This window comes from Mytilus californianus, unplaced genomic scaffold, assembly GCF_021869535.1.
Source record: "Mytilus californianus isolate M0D057914Y unplaced genomic scaffold, xbMytCali1.0.p SCAF_8, whole genome shotgun sequence".
NCBI lineage: Eukaryota > Metazoa > Mollusca > Bivalvia > Mytilida > Mytilidae > Mytilus > Mytilus californianus.
Window position 1 is genome coordinate 82,726,324 of NW_026262734.1, and position 12,042 is coordinate 82,738,365.

General features: G+C 32.1%; 1 protein-coding gene across 1 annotated transcript in view; it reads right to left on the reverse strand.

Annotated features, from left to right (window-relative positions):
- Positions 1–11,635, reverse strand: part of LOC127710918 (uncharacterized) — an 82,517-nt gene extending 70,882 nt beyond the window's left edge. The window contains exon 1 of the mRNA XM_052216882.1: positions 11,617–11,635. The gene's annotated coding sequence lies outside the window, so the exon portion shown is untranslated. The remainder of the gene's footprint in view (positions 1–11,616) is intronic.
- Positions 11,636–12,042: the final 407 nt, after the last annotated feature.

Below are 12,042 nucleotides of genomic sequence, written 5' to 3' on the forward strand. Positions count from 1 at the left end.
CAGATATTGCATAACTATGAGTTTCATTGGTCCATGATAATGTAAGCGGCGATAAAGTACCAATTTAATATAAAGAATTGTATATTATTGCTTAACAGTCAAATGTAATGTTTTCAGGAGTAATTACTACGTCACATAAATCTGGAAGAAAGTCAATGAAATAGCGCATGACATGAGACGAAACAGCTAGGAGAATTGTAGATTTTGCATATATATTATATACTATCCAAAAATATACGTATGTTGTTGTGACCTTCTTTCAATACTGTTTTCTGGAATCACAGGCCATTTGTTAATATCATAGAGTAAAATAAACATGATTGTATTTTTCAATTTTTTTACAATGTGATCATTAGTGTACTATGCACTGACATATGCATTACAGGAATCAACCTCAATAATATGTATTTTAAAACTGAACTTTTGTGTATACATGTAGTTCGTGATTCTGCTTTTCTTCTAATAAACTTCAGTTTGCATAATGTGTTTGTTGGTAGAACATCATATAATTGAATGTCATTCTTAAATGTAAAACAAAATACTAATCTATGGATCTGTGCCGAGCCTTAATTATTCGATACTGTTTTCTTCGGATTTGTGCTAGGAACTTTAATTTGTCGATACTGTTTACTTTGGCACTGTGCTTGGAAATTAATTGGTCGATACTGTTTACCTCTTTTTGGCATTGCACAAGTCATGCGTTCCCCAGACTGTTTATGACGAATTTTCACTAAATACGCTGAGTGATTCATGCTTTAGTCTTTAACATCAGATTTGTATAGTTTAATAAAAAAACAAAGGATATGGAGTATCCACCCATGACACAAAAGCAGTATATGCACATAAAATAAATCAGAATTGATAGATTGAAATAGATTACATCTGCTTACTTTGACAAAAATAGTTGTGACTACAGCTTATCTAAATTGGGTGTGAAGAAGTTATTGCAAATTGTCTAAAACAGAATAATTAAGGTAGAACATATGAAAATAAGAAAATGTAGTATGATTGCCAATGAGACAACTTTCCACCAGACACTGAACCACATATAACGGCCTTCAACATTGAGAAAACCCTATATCACATAGTCAGCTTTCAAAGGCACAGAAATGACAAATGTAAAACAATTCAGACGAGAAAACAAGCTGCCTAATTTATGTAAAAAACAAGGAACTAAAAACAATATAGATTTATGCAGAACAACCCCCCCCCCCCCCTCCTCTAAAATTTTTTTTTTTAAAATAATGTTAGACAGCAACCAACGACCACCACTGAATTACAGGCTCCTGACCTAGGACAGGTACCTTCATGATGTGCCGGATTAAACATGTTTGCGGGCGCCAAACCCTCCCCCAACCTAGGACAGTGATGTAACAGCACAACATATGACTAGTTTGAATTTTAAAGATAATAATTTCATCACATGGATATTTCACAAATATTTTTTTATTTTGATTTAAGACAATCATGACCGTAACATTTATTTTCATGTCTAGGAATAAAAAAGACAAATCAAACAAAATGGTTGATTAAATCGTAATGTCATTGTTCTATCATCCGAATATACATATTAGAATATACTGCTATATTTTGTGTTTGATACAGGGTTACAAAAGAGTTTAACGTCAAGACATTTGTACTATGCCCTGCTGAATATTATTCATACAATCTAAGAGTTGGAAACAAAATAAGAGGAAAAGGTTGTTTACGGTTTTAACTGATATCGAAAATTCATCAATCAATTCGGAAGAAACAAACCAAGAGAAAAGGAAAATTGAATCAGGTGAACACCAAAAGATGCCAGACAAGGTCCGCTTGCTATGTAGACTAGGAACAAAATGTCACAATAGTAAAAACTACACATACAATCGTTTACGGATACTGATACTCTTATTTCAATGGACAATTCTTATGTTACGTTGTATAAATTTTAGGTGCATGTACTATTTGTTATACTGATATATTCTAAGTCCTGTTCCGATTTGCTTTCTCGATTGGGAAATTACAGAATTCATACTTTTCTTACAATGAAAACAGGACGATTACAACAATTGAAGCAGGATCTATTAACCTCTCCGGAGCACATGACTCTCAGTTTTTATTGGGCTCCTGTTCCTCAATCTTTAGTTTTCTTTGCAGTGTTTTGTGCACTTGTTTGTCTTTTCGCCATCAGTCGTTTGTTTAATAATAACAATGAATCCACAGTAACGTGCTAAGTGGCAAATGTGTCATTCATATTCAAGACCTAAACAAGTTTATAATGCGTAAACAGGATTGACATGGGACTGATCGAGGACGGCCACCTATTGACCATTCATTGGGTTATTTCATAAGTTGTTTTACGTCCAGATAATTTGGCATAGGAAAAGTGAATATCCCGTTCGCATTCCGGATGTGAATTTGTATGCATATTAATAAATGTTATAAAGGGAAATGGTCGCTCTCTCTAATAAGTCATAATGCAGAAAGAATGGAAGAATAATGCAAAGTATTCAAACACAATTCTATTCTATTTTTTTTTTATATAAAATACGTCAATAAATTTAACCAATAACAAAACAAATAGCAGCGAAGAATACCAAAAAGGTTGACGAAATAACGGGTTTTGATTATAGTATTTGACGAGACCAAAACATGACTATACATGGGTGATTTTCGTTACGGTCCATACATTTATTTTGTTGTGTTTTAATCCACAAAATGTATGATATTCTCTTGAACACCAACCCCTGATTTTTTTATTTTCTATATAAAACAGTTGTTAAGGATGTTTGCTCCTCTTGGTTTTGAATGTTTGCCAAATATTCGGAATCCTCTGGTTTTATCCATGTAGTGCCATTAAAAATTTTGCCCGCTAACCCCTTCTTTCATATTTTTATAACATATAGTTTCAAAAGCCATATTGGATAAGTGTCTTGTTATTTTTTCATAGTTTTTGAAAGAAAAAGGTGCCAATGTTAAATGTATGAAAAATCTCGGGAGAATCATTTCCCGCCAAATTTTCAATGGCTGATATCTCGAAAGCGAGCTCACAGACCCTTCATTTTTTTCTGCTTTTTTAGTTCCTTTATTTATATACTATCAATTTATAACAGTGTTTTAAAAAGCTTGTTATTTTGAAACGAGAGTAGCGAACATCCTTAAATAAAGGTAATGCCAAAGATTTCAGGTCTGATATATATGTGTCGTGTACAAATTGCGATTCTGTACATGTTATAACATGTACAGAAATAATGTATATGTTATAATTTGTACAATGCATAAAAACAAGTTATAACATGTACAAAAGTACCTCGTACATGTTATAACATGTGCCAAATATTGCTTAAAAATGGTTTTAACTTGTTCAAAATTTGAAAGAAAGATATGTTTCTATCATTACAACGCAGTTCATTAACCTCAATAAATTTTATTGTTCATTCATGTAAGTGTGTTTTGTCCTTTTTGATATAGTTAATGACCAGATGAATAGTTATTATAATTACTTAATACCTTTTAAAACACACATGTAGTCCACAAACATTATTCAATATTCTCACCTGATGAATTATAATTGTTTTTACCACTCAGAAGGCAATAGTAAAATACTTTCATACTAGTTGAGACTTGAGATGCAAGTGGATAGCCAGGATAGATTTTACAATTAAATCCCTGATATGCTGAGGAAAAATTCCTCTGCAAACAATACCCTGTATCAAAGGAAAGATAGAAATTTAAAACATCAAAATGACATTCGACTCATGCAATGATCTTATTAATTATCAAAAAATAATAATTTGATGCGTAAGATTTACATCAGTTATGCTCAAGGCCAAAAATGTTGAAGAGCACATTCAATAATTCCAAAGTTATTTATAATCAAGTGCAGTCCAATGAAAACCTTTTTCTCTCTCGGGCTTTTATATAGTATAAACAGGAGACCTTGCATTAATGTTTGCATGTTAAAAATAGAGGGGGAGGGGTATAATTAAAAGTTTTAAGGCAGTGTTCTTAAAAATATCAGATGAACCAGCTATCTACTTTGTTGCCCTTGAGGAAATGTATGCTATTATTTAACAGTGTCACACTGATGTCGGCCATAATGGACTGCATAAAACATACAATGAGCTGAAAACGCATTATGCCAACATAAGCCATGAAGCATTAAAAACATTTCTGAAACTTTGAGATCACTGTGCTTTAAAGAAAAAAGCTTTTGATTATTATACTTTATTATTCAATAAATTTCAAATGTATATTCTGCTTTATTTCAATTTATTTTAAGATTTTGTACAAGTTAAAATCATTTTTAAGCAATATTTTTGTACGAGGTACTTTTGTACATGTTATAACTTGTATTTTTGCTTTGTACAAATTATAACATGTACAATATTTCTGTACATGTTATAACAGGTACAGAATCGCAACTTGTACACGACATATATATATCATATTTATACGTAGTAAAAAAAAAATATCTAATTACGGTGAGGAAAATGTCATTTTTTTATACATCTTAGAGTAGCATTAAAAACCTCACTTTAAGACTGTAATTCAAGATTTTATTGTTTGGTTTTCAAATATTTTGATGTCTAGCATCACTGAAGAGACATTAATTGTCAAATATTCACATAATTATATATTAAATCAAATCGGAAACTTGAGAAATTCCATTGTAAATCCACTAAAACAAATTTATAGTCCTACGGACTCCTATAGCCGATAGTAACAAGACCTAATATATAAATATTCAGTATCAACTTCACAAATACTTTAGGAAGTGTATTGACTTATACATTTTTGGTGCGGACGTTGTGTATTATTTTATTTACTTTACAGTCTGCTATTTGTTTGTCTCTGTGTTGTATTGTTTCTTTTTGTCGTATATCTCTCGGCATGGCTCGTTTTTGTGCATTCAGCTTTCGGGTTTTTGGCTTTGAACGGTCCTGATAAAAGTTGGTCCATAATTGTGATTCGGACAATTGAGGTTTTTATGGCGTTGTTTTCAATTAGTATACCCTTATGTCTACATTTTACTTAATTTCTACTTGATGGGAAAGTGTTTATGTCAGTTTGTTTCACTATACTGTAATGTCAACTTACTACAAAACTTTTTTTGATGGCTTCTTTGTAAAATTCAATTAAAACGTATCCAAAGTATCAGATACGTTGACATATAGTTACGCATCTGGAGGAATATGCTAAAATAGTTACCACGATCGCGAGTAATACTTGATGTACTAATTTTAAAGCATAACGAGAAATCATCTTCTGACTTTATGGCCATAACAGATTAATTTGCGTCTGTTTATTTCTGAGTGCCTCATTTAAATTTCGGACCATGGAGGTCGGTCAATTTCAAACGCCTCCTTATCGGGAGATACATATCCCAAAAAACAAATTTAAGTTTTTTTTTTATAGTTTATAACTCTTTTTGTAGGCCTGTTTATTACAAAATTTTCAAATTGTACTAACATAAAAAGAGCAAATATACTGATTAAATGATGCGTGCCATTTTGAACATATAACAAATTAAAAGAAACGTCGTTCACAGAGACTATATTTATTGTCTAGTTGTATTTAAAAGAAAAAAATTTTGTGGCAAATCAAGCTAAGATTTTTACAGAAAATCCACATACTTTGTTACAGAGACTTTCGTTATAAAATTTGAAACCTAAATTACCCACTCGTTTATTCATGTTGTGTTAGCTTTTGTTGTTTACAAAAGTCATTAGCAACCTGTACAATCTAAACAAACTAGTGCAGAATTACTATAGTCGAGCGCACCCTAGAAGGTGTACTTGAATTGGTGATATTCACTTGTTGTCGAGTATCGAGTTGCGAGTTACGAAAGTCGAGTTGCGAGTTACAAAGTAGTGTTGAGAGTTACGAATGTTGAGTTGCGAGTTACGAAAGTCTAGTTGCGAGTTACGAAAGACGAGTTGCGAGTTACGAAAGTCAAGAATAAATAGAGATTAACCTAAAGCTGTAGAATGGAACATATTGGAATGCAACCCGAGTATAAATTTCAATAACCGAAAATTATACCATAGCTATCTATTGTTTAATTTTTAAAATTTTTACAATTATACCATGGTTTTGATGTATATGGTCTTCGAAAAGAAAAAGAAAGATAGGAAGACCTGGCCGTGGCCTCTTGATTTTTTTTGACACAGGAACAACACAGTCAGGGATGGGCCACTTAGCTAAACTGCCCGCTTTGCACCAGTCAATATAAATGAATGCCTAGGGTGGTAATTGAACCCACGTACACCAACTCCGTTGTCCTATATTTTTTAAATAAACAAAAATTTGGTATTAGAATAAGCAAACAAATAAAGTTTTAAAAATATATAAATGTGTTAAGATTATATTTATATATAGATATTAATAGAACAACTAATCGAAAAATTCAAATATAGAAAAATATTCAACGAGTGACCGAACAACACATTAATTCACGAATGCGCGTAGCGCATGAGTTAATTATCAGTGTTGTTCGGTCACGAGATGAATATATTTCGATATTTGAATTCTTTGATTAGTTATTCTTTTTATTACATTGACAATGGGCTTTTAAATGGAATTAAAGTAGAAAATGTAAGGAACTATATCTTTTTCTAAGCATTCACAAATTGCTTTGATGCGACGCTTCGACAACGTCTTGACAACACCTATTGTTGTATGACGTCAGAGGAGTGAAATAACCGTGTTTATTTCATATGTTAAATTATCAGGTACAGGTGTAAAATTAAGAACGAAGTTGAGTGAGGTTGCCGAGGGGTTTCAACAAAAAAATATGGTATAATTTACCAAACACCGCAAAACTATCCAAAAGATATGAAATATCTATCACATATCATATGGCTTTTTTTAATATTACACTTGTATCAACCCGAGACATCAAAATAATCCTCGAGAGCTCTACTCGTGGGATTATATTGGTCGAGGGTTCATACGGTGTGTTATATTGAAAAAGCCTTATCATATACACTTTATTTTAAACTTCACGTAGACGTTTTTTTCAAGTGACGTGACGTAACGAGACTGAAATTAATCACGTGACGTCATACACATAATGCCGCGATATTGTGGCGGATATAGAATAGATTTGTCTGTATTTACTACTCAGTATATAATAAACGTTTTTTTAAATGCACAATGGCTATCTAATTCATTTTTTTGGGGTGCATGCGTCCTTTAAGGATACATTTTTTTCCAAATATTTCCAGAAATAAAACACCAAATGTGTTTTGTTTTCATTAAAATCCGAACAATTTATTAGAAACTAAATGTCAATATCTATATTTTCTCCTAATTTTCAGTAGAAATAATCTTTAAATTTCTTCACTTCCATTCTAGACAATTTTTTCTCAAGGAATTCAGAATCAAGCAATTCTTTAAAAAAAAACCTACGCCTCTCCAAAATATGGATGGCAGATGCCTGAAAGCACAACTTGATGCCATACTTACCCGGGTAAAGCTTTTTCAGGTGCTCTCGTGACAGGCTATGCATGATATTAAAATGAAAAGGAAGCACATATTTTTTTAGAAAAATGTAAAATAACCAGCTGATATCTGAAAACACAACAATTGTATCAAGGCTGCATGCAGGTAAAAAAGTAAACTTGTGACAGACAAGGCTTCCGTGCTCATACCGTAAAAACACACCCAATAACATTCCTTAAAACTGTTCCTTTTCAACAGAGGTATAGCTTATTGTAGAATAATGTATTTCCAAATTAAAAAAAAAATCCATATTATGATCTCCTATGCCAGGAAGTTACCATAATGCCATAGAAAGACATCTATAGCATCCTTTTTTCGCGTTGTAGTATTCAGACATCCATACATTATTAACTATTTGGTATATGTATGCACTCTCCGCTTGGGGTTGAATCACAAAGTTGACAAAGTTGAAAATTCTTTAATTTATCACATAAAACACATAGCATATCACATTTCTGACTAATTCATGAGATATTTTCCTAAGTTAAATGTGCAATTTTGCCTATATCACCCTAAACCTTTGCGAAAGACGAAGAGTTAGCACTTGGTATGCTAATGGATATCCTTTATTCAAGCGTCACTGATGAGCTAATTAATAGACGGTTTTGAGTTAAATTCACCGACTAAATGTATCACTTAATTTATAATTGAGAACTTTCCTTTTTATGTAGAAACATTTAAACAGTATAAAAATAAGAAAATATGGAATGATTGCGAATGAGGCAACTTTCCATCAGACACCAAAGGACATAGAGGTTACCAACTATAGGCCTTCAACATTGAGTAAAACCCATACCGCATAGCAAGCTTTAAAATGCCTCGACATGACAAATGTAGAATAATTCAATCAAGAAAAATAATGGCATGATTTATATACAAAACAATAAACGAAAAACACACAGCAACAAACGACATTCATTGAATTACAAGCTCCTAACTTAGGGACAGGCACACACAGAATGTGTCAGGGGAAACATGCATGTTTGCACGCGCCCAACTCTCCACCTAATCTAAGACAGTGGTGTAACAGCACAACATAGGAACACACTATAAAATTCAGTTGAAAAGGGTTTGAATCCTCAGATCAATACAAAGCATAAAACCAACTAATAAATACACAATCTTTGAGTACTCGCAGTTACCGGAAGCTAGTTCTAAACCAATATCAAATACATGTTTTTTGTAATAACTAAATCATCGGGAAACTTGTTTCACATTTCTGTCATACGGGATTGTATTTTGACCTATATATATCGATCTTTTATATTATTGATTGTTTTGTTTATCTATATAAAAAGAAGATGTGGTATGATTGCCAATGAAACAACTATGCACAAGAGATCAAATGACACATAAATTAACAACTATAGGTCATCGTATGGCCTTCAACAATGAGCAAAGCCCATACCGCATAATCAGCTTTATAAAAGGTCGCGTTAGTTGTTATCCTATTGACCTTTACTCAATTTCTCCCTTTAGATATTTTCGATAAAAGAGGCGATGAAATAAAATGACAAAAGAGCTAGAACACAAACTGATACTAAACTAAATATGAATAAACAACGATTTAAGATATTTGCCAATAAGACAGCAACCCAACGATGCAAATGACAAAAAGACATCTGAGATAAACATAAAGTGTTCAACAATAGACAAATTTCTCTACAATTTGTATTTTGTATGAAAACGTTGTTGATATCTATACTGGCTTGAGTACAACAATTTGGATGCAATGTATGAAAAAAGTAATCATCTGAGTAATATGTTCCACCAATGTATCGCTTTAGGTCCTGGGAAATTTTATAAGATTGGAATTTGTTTCTGATAATACTATTTTGAATATGTGCTAGTATTCGAAATATAAATAAAAAGTTGCATATTAAACTGGAAGTTTTTAGTCATTTTTAGACATTTATAATTTGGTCATGTGATAGAAATACGCCACAATGTTGTGAAGTACACAACAACGAAGATCTGATTTTGCGAATTTTAGTTAAGATGTACTGTTTGTACATGACCCCGGTGTGAAATATATTCAAAAGGAAACACTTGATGCTGCTATTAAAATAAGTACATTCCAATAGCTTTGTTCTAACTGTCTATAAGTGAACAAACTGATGCAAACTAACGAGTACCATTTACATGCAATTATGATCCAAGATATTGTAAGAAATACACTCTAACTAGATAATTTAAAAATCAGCCATTTCATATGACTATTGTACTAATATGCAGTCGGTTTTGAAATGATCTAAAAATAAATAACGAGTCTCCTACACGTTAAGCACAAGAAAACAGTACAACCATACTACATAATTGGCCGTTTCATAATCTAAAGAACCATGGGTAATTTCATTGTTCGTACCCCAAAATGAAAATAACGTCACATCATTGGTTGAATGTCTATTGTTTATGACATTTTTAACCAATCACGACGTTTTGGTGTACACTTTTGAAAATATTACCCAGGATGCATTAAATTTTGAAACGGCGAATTGAAGATACTTTGTTCACCTCGCTTATTCGTAGAAATTATTTCAAACAATAGCCAAGTAAAAAGCTACTCAACTCCCCCTTTTTATCTGAATCAGAGGAATATCAAATGAAACATTAAGGATGTGTTTTACAAATCTGCTAAACATTGATGGACTTTATACAATACCGATAATACAAATAAAAAACATACATTGAAGCTAAACAAAAATAAATAGAACCAAATCCAAGAATGTGTACTGTGACTGACAGCAATCCCAACAATCCAAGGACAGACACAGGATTAAAACACCTGCACGAGGATTAAGATTGAAGAGGTTTATCAAAGCAATACATGTTAAGTCAAAGAAAGACGCACAGGGTCATGTTTAACAGAAAAAAAGCGAGAAAAAAAAACAAGGAATAGCCCATGAAACACTACAAAAAGTTTAACACTGAACAACTGAACAACAGAAACCCCATAAAAATCGGAAGTGATTTCACATTCTTTGTAAGGGTCCGAGGTTGAATAAGAGAGTGAAACACCAGATTGACAACGGGTGAACTGATTAAGGCACACACAGCAAAAAAGGGTTAAAACAATAGTTCATGAAATTGCGATATATGGATCCATTTATTTAAAATTTCATTTTAATATATTAAGTATTTCGAATTTTCCTTTTTAAATATTGATTAATGAACTAAAATTTCAATAATAATTTTCTACATAATACACATTTATTGGAAAATTTAACGTTTATTTTTGAATTGAAATTCGTCATACCTATTCAAAGCAGATCAATCAATTATTTATTAAGAATGGAGTTATTTGTGAAAGCAACATGAAGAGTTGAAACACATAAATAATCAATTCAAATCACATTTTTGTGTATCAGTTATTTTGTTTTTTTTTTTTTTTTTTAATTTGTCCTATCTCCTTTTGAAATTATTTCTCTAGTCCGTGGTATTATTTGTTAATTACACCTTATATAAGAATACCGGATTTTGATTGGTCGTTATAGCCAGTGTATTTTTCGCATATTCTAACTTTTTTCCTCAATTCAAACGAATTTGCCTGTTTTTTTCACCACTGCCGGTGAATTTTCCTCAAATTCCTCTCTCTGCCGTGGTATTTGCCATCTTGGATATTCCTTTTTTACCCTCGCGAGCCTGTTCCCGCCAACATTATTCGGAACCTTTCTCACTTTATCCCGACAACATGGTTAAGCACTATTGATTGAGTTAAACCGAAAACTGTCAGAAATATATACATGTAAAGAGGGGAAAAAATGTCTATACAAATGAACGATTTAATGATGGAATAACAATGACGTTTACACATATAGATACCATGACGTTACAAAAAGACAGCACTAACGCATATAAGTACATGTATAATTCCCGCGATTTCCCTTCACATGTACAGACAGTTTCAATCAAAATCTATTCAGTGTAATTAAACAGATATATCATGTTATGGAGGGGTATTTGCGAAAAATACCAGTCTTGGGACCAAATTTCCCTCGCCTAGCGGCTTGGGAAATTTCACCGTGACAGTCCCTTGACTGGTATTTTCGCAAATACCCCTCCATAACATGATATATCTGTTCAAAATGAAGTGAAAAGTCATTAAATTTAAATCGTCTATTTACATACCTGTGAATTGAAAAAGAAAATCCGGATGTAGGGATATGATAATTGATGAGGACCAGCTTAAAGGTGTCACTATTCTTTTATAATATACCGATTCCTTGATCTCAGGTCAGGGAATGGATTCACACTGTGTTAAATTGGATGTGATTAAACTTTTTGTTTTGTAAAAAGTGGAAATAAGTTTCCATGTTTGTGTGTGTGTCTATGGGTTCCTATCTAACTGACGTATATCACACATCTCCTTATATTCATACAATATTAATTACATGTACGGCCCAGCAATGAATAAATGAACATCGTTGTAAAAATTGAAAACCTTCCAAATATTATATTCTTTCAATGTTGATTTCTCGAAAAAATTATGTCAGCTAAAAATACCTAAAATGCCGTATTTATTTTTAAAATTTCACTCCGATAAATATTTAATTT